The sequence below is a fragment of the Osmerus eperlanus genome, chromosome 20, assembly GCF_963692335.1.
Source record: "Osmerus eperlanus chromosome 20, fOsmEpe2.1, whole genome shotgun sequence".
In the NCBI taxonomy this organism is placed as follows: domain Eukaryota; kingdom Metazoa; phylum Chordata; class Actinopteri; order Osmeriformes; family Osmeridae; genus Osmerus; species Osmerus eperlanus.
Genome location: NC_085037.1, coordinates 12,112,868 through 12,123,702, shown reverse-complemented (window position 1 = coordinate 12,123,702; position 10,835 = coordinate 12,112,868).

The window sequence follows — 10,835 nt, the reverse complement described above, 5'->3', positions numbered from 1 at the left end:
AGGCAGTGAGACGACTAACCTTTAAATCTCTGCTTTCAAACTAATGGGTAGGGACCAAGAACCCCCCTAAGTAATGTCTGGATAGGACATGCAACTTGTAATTGATGTGTCCATTACTTGAAGTATTCCTCTCTAATTACAGTCAATAAGTCATGCAAATGGGTGGAAGCTCACTAAAAGCATACGAAATCCCAAAAAGAGTGAGGCTAATAATTCAAAATAATCAATGCAAATGGTGCAGCAATTAATTGTGGTTTGTGTGTGTCTGTGTGTATGCTCATGTTTTGTCTTCCTAAGAATATACTTTGTGAGATCTAATACAAAATAGGTTTGCACCAATTAAGGATGCTACTCAAGATCTATTGCACAGGATAAATGTCCTAGACACACCATTACTCGTCCTACGTGATGGAAAATATGCGTAATTTGGACAATGGACGATGGGCAGTACGTTTAGCGTTTCGCTAAAATACATACAAAAAAATACATTCTCATAAAGTAGACGTTGTTCTTTCCACAAAAGTCCTCAACAATTGTGAGGCACGTAGAACTTGTTTGACTCGTTCAAGAGTCTCGTTCAAGCTATTGCTTGACAGTTGAAGCCAGATCAATATCAACACTTCTATTCAGATAAATGAATAAAGGTAAGGAACGAATGGTTACCCCCTCAGTATCAATCTGTGAGGGGGAGCTGCACACAAGCTTATATTTAATAGAGATGACATCAGAGGGGATTTGAGACGTTGAATAAGTCATTCTTGGTCTCATTTCATACGTGAAAGATTCATACCACCAATTTAGATGACAGTATTAATTTAACATGACACTGCATTAATGGTCGATTTCAGTTCCAAGGAACTCATTTAAGTGGAATGGACTCCTTTAATTTGATGAGATGTGATGGCTGAGGGCCGTAATGTCTCTTTCTCTCTCTTTCTCTCTCTCTCTTTCTCTCTGCCTTTGGCTTGTTTAATGCACACAGGCATCGCTCCAAAAGGTCTACTGTATGCTAGGGGCTAAGCCCTCTAGCTCTGTGTGTGTGTGTGTGTGTGTGTGTGTGTGTGTGTGTATGTGTCTGTGTGAGGTGTATGATGTGTACTGTATGTGTATCTATGCGTGTGTGTGTTGGTATATGTGTATATCTGTGCATGTGCAGTGGGGTTCTTGCGAAACGAGAGACTATATAATACAAACTTCATTTTCTGAATCTTCCTTCCAGCATTTGCCTGTCAGTCCGGCTGGGCCTGAGGGGTTGAATGGTCACATCCCATCCAAACAGAGAGGGAAGGAAGTGGATGAGATGTATGCTAGTGCCACATCCTATTCTTCATAGCCTGCACTGTACACTTACGCAGACCAACAGATGAATCTTTATCATCAACCATCTACATAACTGTTTTGGGCTGCAAACCCCTGCTGATAGGGTAGTTTTCTTCATCCTTCAACTCAATTCAAAGTTTCCTCCCCCCTCCTCCGTTTAGCCAGGAGCTTGGCTCAGATACTAGAAAGTTTCGTGAAACATTGGCTTAAATGTATCACTTTGAAAACAAGCACACAAAAAATGTAAACCTTGTAAAAAAAAATTACATTTTTTTTTTAACTTGAAGCCCTGTTGTCAAAATATATATATATTTTTCTTTTTCGTTTCTTAATCTGATCAACCAATGGTCTTAAAATGAAGCAGGAAGTAGACTGGATAACTGTTTATCTCAAGCTTGCGTTCTGAATCTACTGTCTATGCTCTGTTCAGATTAAGTGACTGTGTGGCTATTTCAGACAACGGCAAATCTCACACTGGAGAGAGATTTATCCCAGAGAGGCCAAATTTAACTCGACCTGTATTGTTCGGCCTCTTATTCTGCTGTGAGATTTTATAATCCTCAAATGGATTCTGGCTTCAACCACAGCGTCAACTATTTTTACTTCTCGCAGTACTTGTCGTAGATGAGAGGGGATCTCCACGCAGATAATTATAATGTCACTCCCATGATCCTCTCTGCCCAAGTAATTGTAAATCATTGCCTCATGATGTGTCAAAGGATGTCGCTAGCAGGCAATTAAATGGCAGAATATAATAGGCCAAATTATTGCCTGTCAGGTTGTGAACAACACATTCGGTATTGGAATTACACTTAATCGTTACGTGCATTAGGGACATCACTGGAATCCTGCTTAGGGACGAGGATGAAACACGGCATTATTCAAACCTCTAATTGTGACGGCCGGTTATTTGCGGGTTACAGTACAACAGTTTCACTTGTCTGAAAGCAACTGCAGGAACAAGGCAAAGGCCGCAAAAAACGATACAAATAACCACAAAATGTCGGCTGGAGTTCACCATGTGTTAACAAGCAACAAAGAGCCAATAACCCAGTTTCTTTGACAGATGGTTTTAGAGGGATAAGAAGGTCTGTATATTTGATGGTACTCCCCACTGTGCAACCCCAGGCCAGTCATGATGAGCGTTGAATCACTACAGTGATGAGCAGACCATGCGTTTATATGTCTCTGAAGTCCTTTAACTAAATGGTGACAGCAGCTCTTTTTATTTTTTTTGCCGCGACGTAACTTCCTTTGTCGGTCAGTCCACAAAAATGTCCCTGCGTAGTCCTTAGAACATGTTCACGGTTCTAGAAGATCCAGTAAAGGCTTGGTTGTAAATCTCAGTTCTCCTCTACAGCCTTGATTTGACCTCCGAGATCCTCGGCAGTTTCTTAAACTAGCAACCCCCTTTAATATGAACCCTGCACCCACTCCTGTGGCAATCACGGTCTTACAAACACTTCATTAGCTAGCAAAACACCTCATGCACGGGGCTTGTACGTGGAGGCTGCTAACTGCTGTACTCTCTGCAAATCAGCTAAGATCTCTGATTGTAATTGCATGTTAGTGGTGTATGTCGTGAAGCACGTGAAGACAAAGGGCAGTTAAGGAAGATGATTAATTGAAAGATGTTGGGAAAAAGTCATGTCAGAAGGCAACTTTTAACAAGCCGAAAGTGGGCCAATGTTGTCCCCCACCACCGATGACGTAGGCAGTTTGTTAGTTGTGACGTTTACTTCCTAACTTTTTTTTAAAACTTCATGTTCACTTCAATTCAGTAGTCTACAATTCACTTTATTAATCGTAAATAAATCAAAGAAATAGACTATTTTTGATCGATTGCATTTTGTCAGACTGTTGACTGTGACAAACTGGGGATTATTTTAGGATGTTAGACACATTAGTAGCCTACCTATGGATGGATAGGAGGAGGACTAATATATATTCAGCCTTTGTTTTCCAAGCAGGGGCCTTGTGAAAATCGGAAGACTGGAGCATGATCCAGGACCCATTCAAAGTGGAGCTGTCCTGGAAGTCAGGATGGATAACAGTCACATGGACCAGACTGATTAATCGTCAGAGGACTGGTAAACTGCAGTTGGGTTTGTGTCCATTAAAACTATTAATATCTGCAGAATGAATGCAATTGAAAAGTTCACCCGTGTCTGAGATATTGAGAGAGAAGTAAGCCCTAACCATCGAACAGAGGTTTTGAGGTTGAATGAAATGCATTACTGCTAATTATCTTCAACCCCTTAGGCCTAGTGGACGTTCATTGCAAACCCGACCTTCTAGTTGACCAATGAGCTTGTAACTAACACATAGTTATAGCAGCTTTGCTTTGAGGTTGCTATCCATGAATGTCTGTGTACATTGAAAAAAGAGAAATATAAAGAAAGAAAGAGACAGAGAGAGATCTGTAGGAAAAGGAGGGGGTCTAAAAACAAACAAAACGTCTGTTGTGGTTACATCTTCGCTCATATCAAGTTCCTTTACTCCACGGGACAGGTTGGAATTAAGTAGGGAAGAAAGGGAGGGGGAAACGGCTCCCCTCAATCACTATTGTTTGGGATCAGTCAACGCTAATGTTAACCTAGCATCCAACACAATGACTCCATCGCACATCCTTAGCGCGCTGCCTTGAATTACTTTCCGTCTTGATAGATCGGAGATGGATAATTTAAATGCAAGTTATGATTAAATCCCCGTTACTGTCAACCCCTCTTGGGAACAAATAACAAATACCCCTGTTTGGTGGAAAAAAAACGATGACAGTCTTAAAAATATATGAAATTACATGGTTGGCCCGGGAAGAGCGATGGAATTTATTGAGCTGAAATGTGTTGTGGGGAGATTTAGGAAGCGAACCCTGCAGGGGGTGGAAGAAGTTAATGACTGATTAACAACAGCAATTAAAAGATGAGGAGAAGGTATGTAATTAAAATTGCAGCGCTCGGCTGTCAAGCGCGCGTGTCAGCCCATTGTGCCGCTTGGTAAAAAGCGCATGAAAAAGAAACCGCCACTTAATTCCGGGTCTGTACTGAGGGAGGATAGAGGGTTGTTAGGGGGTGAACCCTTTCCTGTGGACTACTAGCTCTTGAAGGCTGTAACTCAATGTTTTTAAGTGAGGCCCGTGTCAGGATGAGTTCACCGCCGTTCATTTTTGTTTTGACAGTCATCGGCACAGAATAGTTGGCAGCCGGGAAAAGTAATTTAACTTAATTAATGGGATGCATATTTGATGGAGGGAATAAAACATTCAAGATCAGCAAAGTGGAAAAAAGGAAAGATTTAGTGGGAGGAGTAAGGTGGTGGGACATAATTTGTGCGTTCACGTCTCTGCCATAGAGAGAGGGGAGGAAGACGTATAGGAGAGTGAAAGAGACTGACGAAGATGAGACCTCGAAAAAGATACACGGAGCGATACCAAAAACGGGAGAGGTTATGATATGTCTTTTGGGTGACATAAAACGGCGCTAATCGTAACACGCTTCCTCTTAACAAAGCCACCCATCCGTTTGACAGCTCCTGATTTTAATTGAAGCCTGAGTGAATGTAGACGGCTGAAGATGGGGGGGTGGGGGGGTGGGTGGGAGACATTACAGAGCTTTGCAATCTTATAGCACAGCACGGCATGGTCTGAGGCCCTCTTACCAATTCACTGGGGCCTTTTAAGGAGCTCGATACAGCAAGGGTAGACCTATCAGACACGCAGACACAGGCAAAGAAGCTGTCAGCAACCTCTAATACCTCCTGGCACTTTTTAAAAGACTTACTGCGGGTGGACAGGATTTCCTGGTGGCTTTGCAGGCGAGGATGATGGGATGCCATGGAGTGATGTTTCAGGAGCACAATTCCAGATGGGAGAAACTTGCTCCATCTATTTGCATTTGTCCCCCACTTCTTTACATTGATGGGGTACAGAACTAGAAGTATTTGTTTGTGCACATTTTTCAAATTAATGATCCCAGGGGGAAAACAACGCAGAAAATCTTTTTTACTTTTTAATGATTCCACTTTCAAACACAAAACAACGTAACATAATAATAGTTGAATATTCCCCCCCTGTCACAAAGTATTTAAACAAATTCAATATTAACAGATTACATCTTTCTCATCCTTATCCACCCTCTTTTTTACGAAGCCCTCTGTTCCTCCCTCAGTCGTGTGCATGAGTGCTTGAACCAGCTTGTCATTTGCCATCGGCGATAACCCCTTTTGGGTCACATTTGCATTTGATGAGAAAACAAATATATGCATGTTTATGCCGTACACACACAGCAACAGTGGAGTAGCCTGGAGACCCTGGTGCTTTCGTTTGACCTTCTGAGCAGCGAAGGGCTCTGTGGGCCGCGGGGGTCAGACGGGCAGGCTAACATCGCTGGCAGAGCTGCCGCCACTCAGCGCCGTGGCAGAGAGGGAATGTGTTGGAGAGGCGGAGCTCTGGAACCTTATGTCACCTTAACGCAGAAGGGGGAGGAGCAGAGGGGGAGGAGGAGGGAGGAGCAGAGGGGAGGAGGGAGGAGCAGAGGGGGAGGAGGAGGGAGGAGCAGAGGGGAGGAGGGAGGGAGGAGCAGAGGGGAGGAGGAGGGAGGAGCAGAGGGGGAGGAGGGAGGGAGGAGCAGAGGGGCAGGAGGGAGGGAGGAGCAGAGGGGCAGGAGGGAGGGAGGAGCAGAGGGGGAGGAGGAGCAGAGGGGGAGGAGGGAGGAGCAGGGAGGAGTAGAGGAGGGAGGAGGAGAGAGGAGCAGAGGGGGAGGAGGGAGGAGCAGAGGGGGAGGAGTGAGGAGCAGAGGGGGAGGAGTGAGGAGCAGGGAGGAGTAGAGGAGGGAGGAGCAGGGAGGAGCAGAGGGGGAGGAGGGAGGAGCAGAGGGGGAGGAGTGAGGAGCAGAGGGGGAGGAGTGAGGAGCAGGGAGGAGTAGAAGGTGAGAGGTATTTCATGACTATCTGCCTAATTGACTCTTCTAACAAGTAATGTCGATCAGATTTTTCTCATAAGGAGTTTTCTCTTTAATAAAGCAAAAAACTCATATGCATTTGTATGAAAAAAAAAAGTATTTTGTTAAGATTAAAATATTGTTATACTTGAGTCGAATGAGTATCCTAAAATGCAATTTCCTCATCATCATTTCATGAGGCTAAAATTCAGTGCTCTTACAAGGTCTCATTGTGCCATGCCATGAAAAGCCCAGATTCTAGCATGCTAGCATAATTATTTCCCCATACATGCCCTTAAATACCCTCTCCTAATGGTTCATCTCCATGCTGGAATGCGAATGCTAGCACACCTCAATAGGCCTTCCTGCTTTCACACCTTAACCCTCGTGTTATCTTCGGGTCATTCTGACCCATCAGTCATTGTGACCCACCGTCGTATTGCGACAAATTTACCTCATAAAAAAACAAAGTGAAGCATTTTCTTTTAACTGTCGGGCTGTCTCAGACCCCCCACATTGGAATGGTTAAAAGAAAATTATTTGTATTTGTTTTTGTATTGGGTAAAATTGGGTAAACACAACAATGGTTCGTTATGAACCTTTGGGTCATGTGACCCGAAGGCAGCACGAGGGTTAATTTGTGAACATTGCCCTCCGTTGAAACGCTCAGTTAGCTCAAGTGTTAACATGCCACAACACTTCACCGGAGAAGCAACGAGCCCAAAACCCAAGAGACTCTCTGCGCAAACTAATTGGTCAAGCCCTGTCTTACTGATGTTAATTGAGGCTCAGTGACTGCATACATTCATGGTCCTTGCCTCAAACTGCGAAGAAAGGAAGATCTTTCAAGAGATCGTTAATTGAAGCTTCTCTTTTTTATTTCTTTTGGCTCTTTTGTTTTTCCCTCTGAGAAAACGGAAGTAAATCAAAGGATTCCAGATAGGACTGAGACCGGCTTGGTAAGATGTGCAATTATTTCCCAATTAAGAAAAGTTGCGGTGTACTTTATTTGATTTTATTTTATTAGAACAAATATGCTCTGTAGATGGCGCCACTTGACCTTTGAAGTAGCAGGAGATTCAGACATGAATGTGCTTTAGAAACCCTCTATCTACCAACTATTGTTTATTAGGTTTGATCAAACAGTTATTGTAGGCCACACTGGAAAATGCCAGCTACATTGTAATGGAAAAATATGGTTTAATTAATGACAATGTTTCATTAGACATTGTCATGCGTATAAGACTTATTTGGATTTCTTGTGGTGCAGCTGAAATGGTTGAAATAGTCCTTTTTTTGTCAAAAAGGGGTGGACAATTTTCACAATTCACCACAGTGGTAAAATCAGTTTAACATTTATTACAAAAATCCACAACATACAAAACAAAACTTATCAGTAGGAAACCTAATCCAATGTTCTGTAATACAATTTTACATAAAGATGACCGCAAATATAATGTCCTATGTTCATGACCACACATTTTACAGTGACATTTTATTGTACACACTGAAATGTATGACACACCTTAAGTTCACAAACATAATTCAATTAATCTCAGCAATTAAAATTGTTGTTACACCCCAGTGAAGACTGGCTCCAGAGACAGACATAGAGAAATAACTCAGGAGAGCGAAAGAGAGGGAAGCTATGGGCAGAGGAAAAAATAGATTTACAACACGGAGAGAGAAAGAGAGATGGACATGGAAAGAGAATGAGACTTAAAAAAAAGAAAAGAAAGATAGACTGAGAAAGTAAAAGAGAGAGGAAGCAAGTCTTCTCTAACTGGGCCGTGTCAGGGCCGGGGTGCCAGGTCGCCAGGGCGATGGTGATCCCAAGGGGATAGTCATGGTCTGAGTCTCCTGTGAGCTCTCCCCTGGTGCACCCCGCTCCTCCCCCCGGTCCTGCACCAGGAGAGAGGGTGGGCCGGGAGGGCAATTACAACAAGGACAACGTCTAGGCCCTAATAAGTCCCCTTCGCCAGGCTAATGGAGAGCAGAGGTGGGGGGTATTATTAGCCTGGCTGATAATGAGGACCCGTGGTGAGTGTGTGTGTGTGTTTTTGCGTGAGCGTGTTTCATGATGTACTGGTACACATGGTTGAAGTGCAGTTTACATGCAGTTCCCCACACACTTTATCCACAGAGCTAATGCATCAGTGTACCTCTGGTAGTTTAGGGGCTCCTGTGAATGGTAAATGTGAAAGTAAAACACTTTGTATACGTCTGTTTGAAATATATACAGTCAAGCGGACCAGATAGGGGATGAAGGATGACCTGGCTCTTCATGTGTTTGCATGTTCTCCAGCCATGTCTCTCTGCTGCGATCTCTGAGAACGATCCGGGCTTGATTCCACTGTGTTCCTGCTATCTCCCTCTGGATCTGGGAATCTGTGCCTCTCTCTCTGTCTCTGTCTCTCCCTCTCTCTCTCTGTCTCTGTCTCTCTCTCCCTCTCTCTCACATTTCTAGACTAAGATGCATCTCCAGTGATACCGTTGTGTGTACACAAACTGGTCAGATCAGATAAGACAAACACACACACACACACACACCCACACACACACCGACACACACACACACACACACTGGAGCCAGAAACGTGTGTATGGTGAATGAATAATATCAGGGAATCAGGCACAGTGATAACCTAGCAGACAAAGCAGGAAAATGTTCCTTGAGGTTTAGCCGGCCTGCGATTGTTGTGTAAACAAAAGCGTCACAAAACCAAACCAATGCTGTGTGATTCTATGACACAAATATGATGTATATCAAGCTTTGTTTTACATAATTGGTTTTAAAGCAAAGCATTAATATTCAATTTATCTAACAGATTAATGTTGCTGTAATATTTTTTCCCCCCCTTTTAATTAATTCTTAATTTGCCAAGAAAACATTATTAATAAAATAAAATTGTAGCTTATATATTTTGTACGTACACTCACACATCTAACCTCAGCATAATATTGCATCTTTATGACAATTTCTTTTTTTCAGTTCAGATCATTCTGGTTAAAGGATGGATTACATGGCACCCTTTGGGATTCTTAACTAGAATGAATTAGCTGAGTGAATGAGCAACATTTCATCTGTACGGTATTTTGTACTGGCCACATAAATTATGCATATAGAACAGATATTAACTGACCTTGATCTTCTTTTTATCCATTGAATTCAGATAGGGAAAAATGCTAATTGCACTCATTGTCTGCATCACTTCCAATCTCAGTGTTCAATGATTTATCAACTAGAATTAAACAGAAACAGTTTTGTGTGCAGCTATTGTAAATATATATATATAATTTTATTTTTGAGAATGTTATTATTCTATTCAGTTCTATTTTATTGAGTATTTAATGATCTCATAGAGAAGTTTACTGGCTGAAGAAAGATCTTCTGGACAGTGTGATGGGTTTGAATCAGGAGAGCTGTTTTGTGCATCTTATACTACAGAGTCTCTGTTTGCTGCCTCGGTTGCTGCCTCTGTTGCTGCCTCTGTTTGCTGCCTCGGTTGCTGGCTCTGTTTGCTGCCTCTGTGAGGTGAATCAGGAGAAAAGGCCTGGAAGCAGGGATACAGTAATTAGGTACTATAGTAAGAACAGGAGCGAAAGCCACTGGAAGCATTACTGTGTGTTTGAGTGCACACTTACACACAAAGGCACACACACACACACTTTTTTAGCAGGGTCTGGATCCCCTGCCAAAATCCTGTATTTTTGAGGACACAATTAAGCATTTAATTCAAAGAGTATACCCACACAACCCGGAATTATTATCATCGTTAAAACCGTACAAATATGGAAATATTATTGCCTAAAGCGCATAAATCAATGATCAGCATGCCCCGAGAACCCAATAAATACGGAGGGCTTGAAATACTTATGAATGCAAATTACATGCAAGGATTTGCATATGGCAGTATTTAAAAGCAGTGTCCTTGCCTAAAGATTCTTTGTGGCAGACAAAGAACAGGCTTGTGAGTAGACACCAGCTTGTGTTTTGATAAACCCAGCGCTGGTCAAGTCACAATTCCTGTAAACAGCAGTTGACTCGAGAGGCTTGATGAAGACGATGAATCTGAAGACTGCCTCCAAGTGATAATTGCGAGTTTATTATTCAACTCGTGACAAAATAACAAAAACATTGGCCATTTATGAGGGTGGAAATGTGTAATATTCGCCCCCGCCCCCCCCTGCCCAATTCTGTCCCGTTGTAATGAGATAAATTGAGTTGACTTTGAATAATATTCCATGACCGTATGGTAATTAGGCACTATGAAATAATAAATTCAGGGTATTGATTGTGGAAATAATGTGTATGGAATCAACATCAGCCACTTCTTTAGATGTATAATTAATGTATTAATCCTTAGAAAACACGACTGCTTTGCTGAACTTGTGCAGGGTAGCATGTAGTATAATCCTAAGAAAATAACAGAGAAATCGACCTCTTCAGCACAACACAAATGCAACTCTTCCCCTGTTTCAAAACTCAAAACAGGTCTTGAGAGTTCACAGTGAGGAAGAATCTTATCCTCTCAAAAAAGTAATCAATCCAAAACATAAGCTTCCCGTTCACGGTGC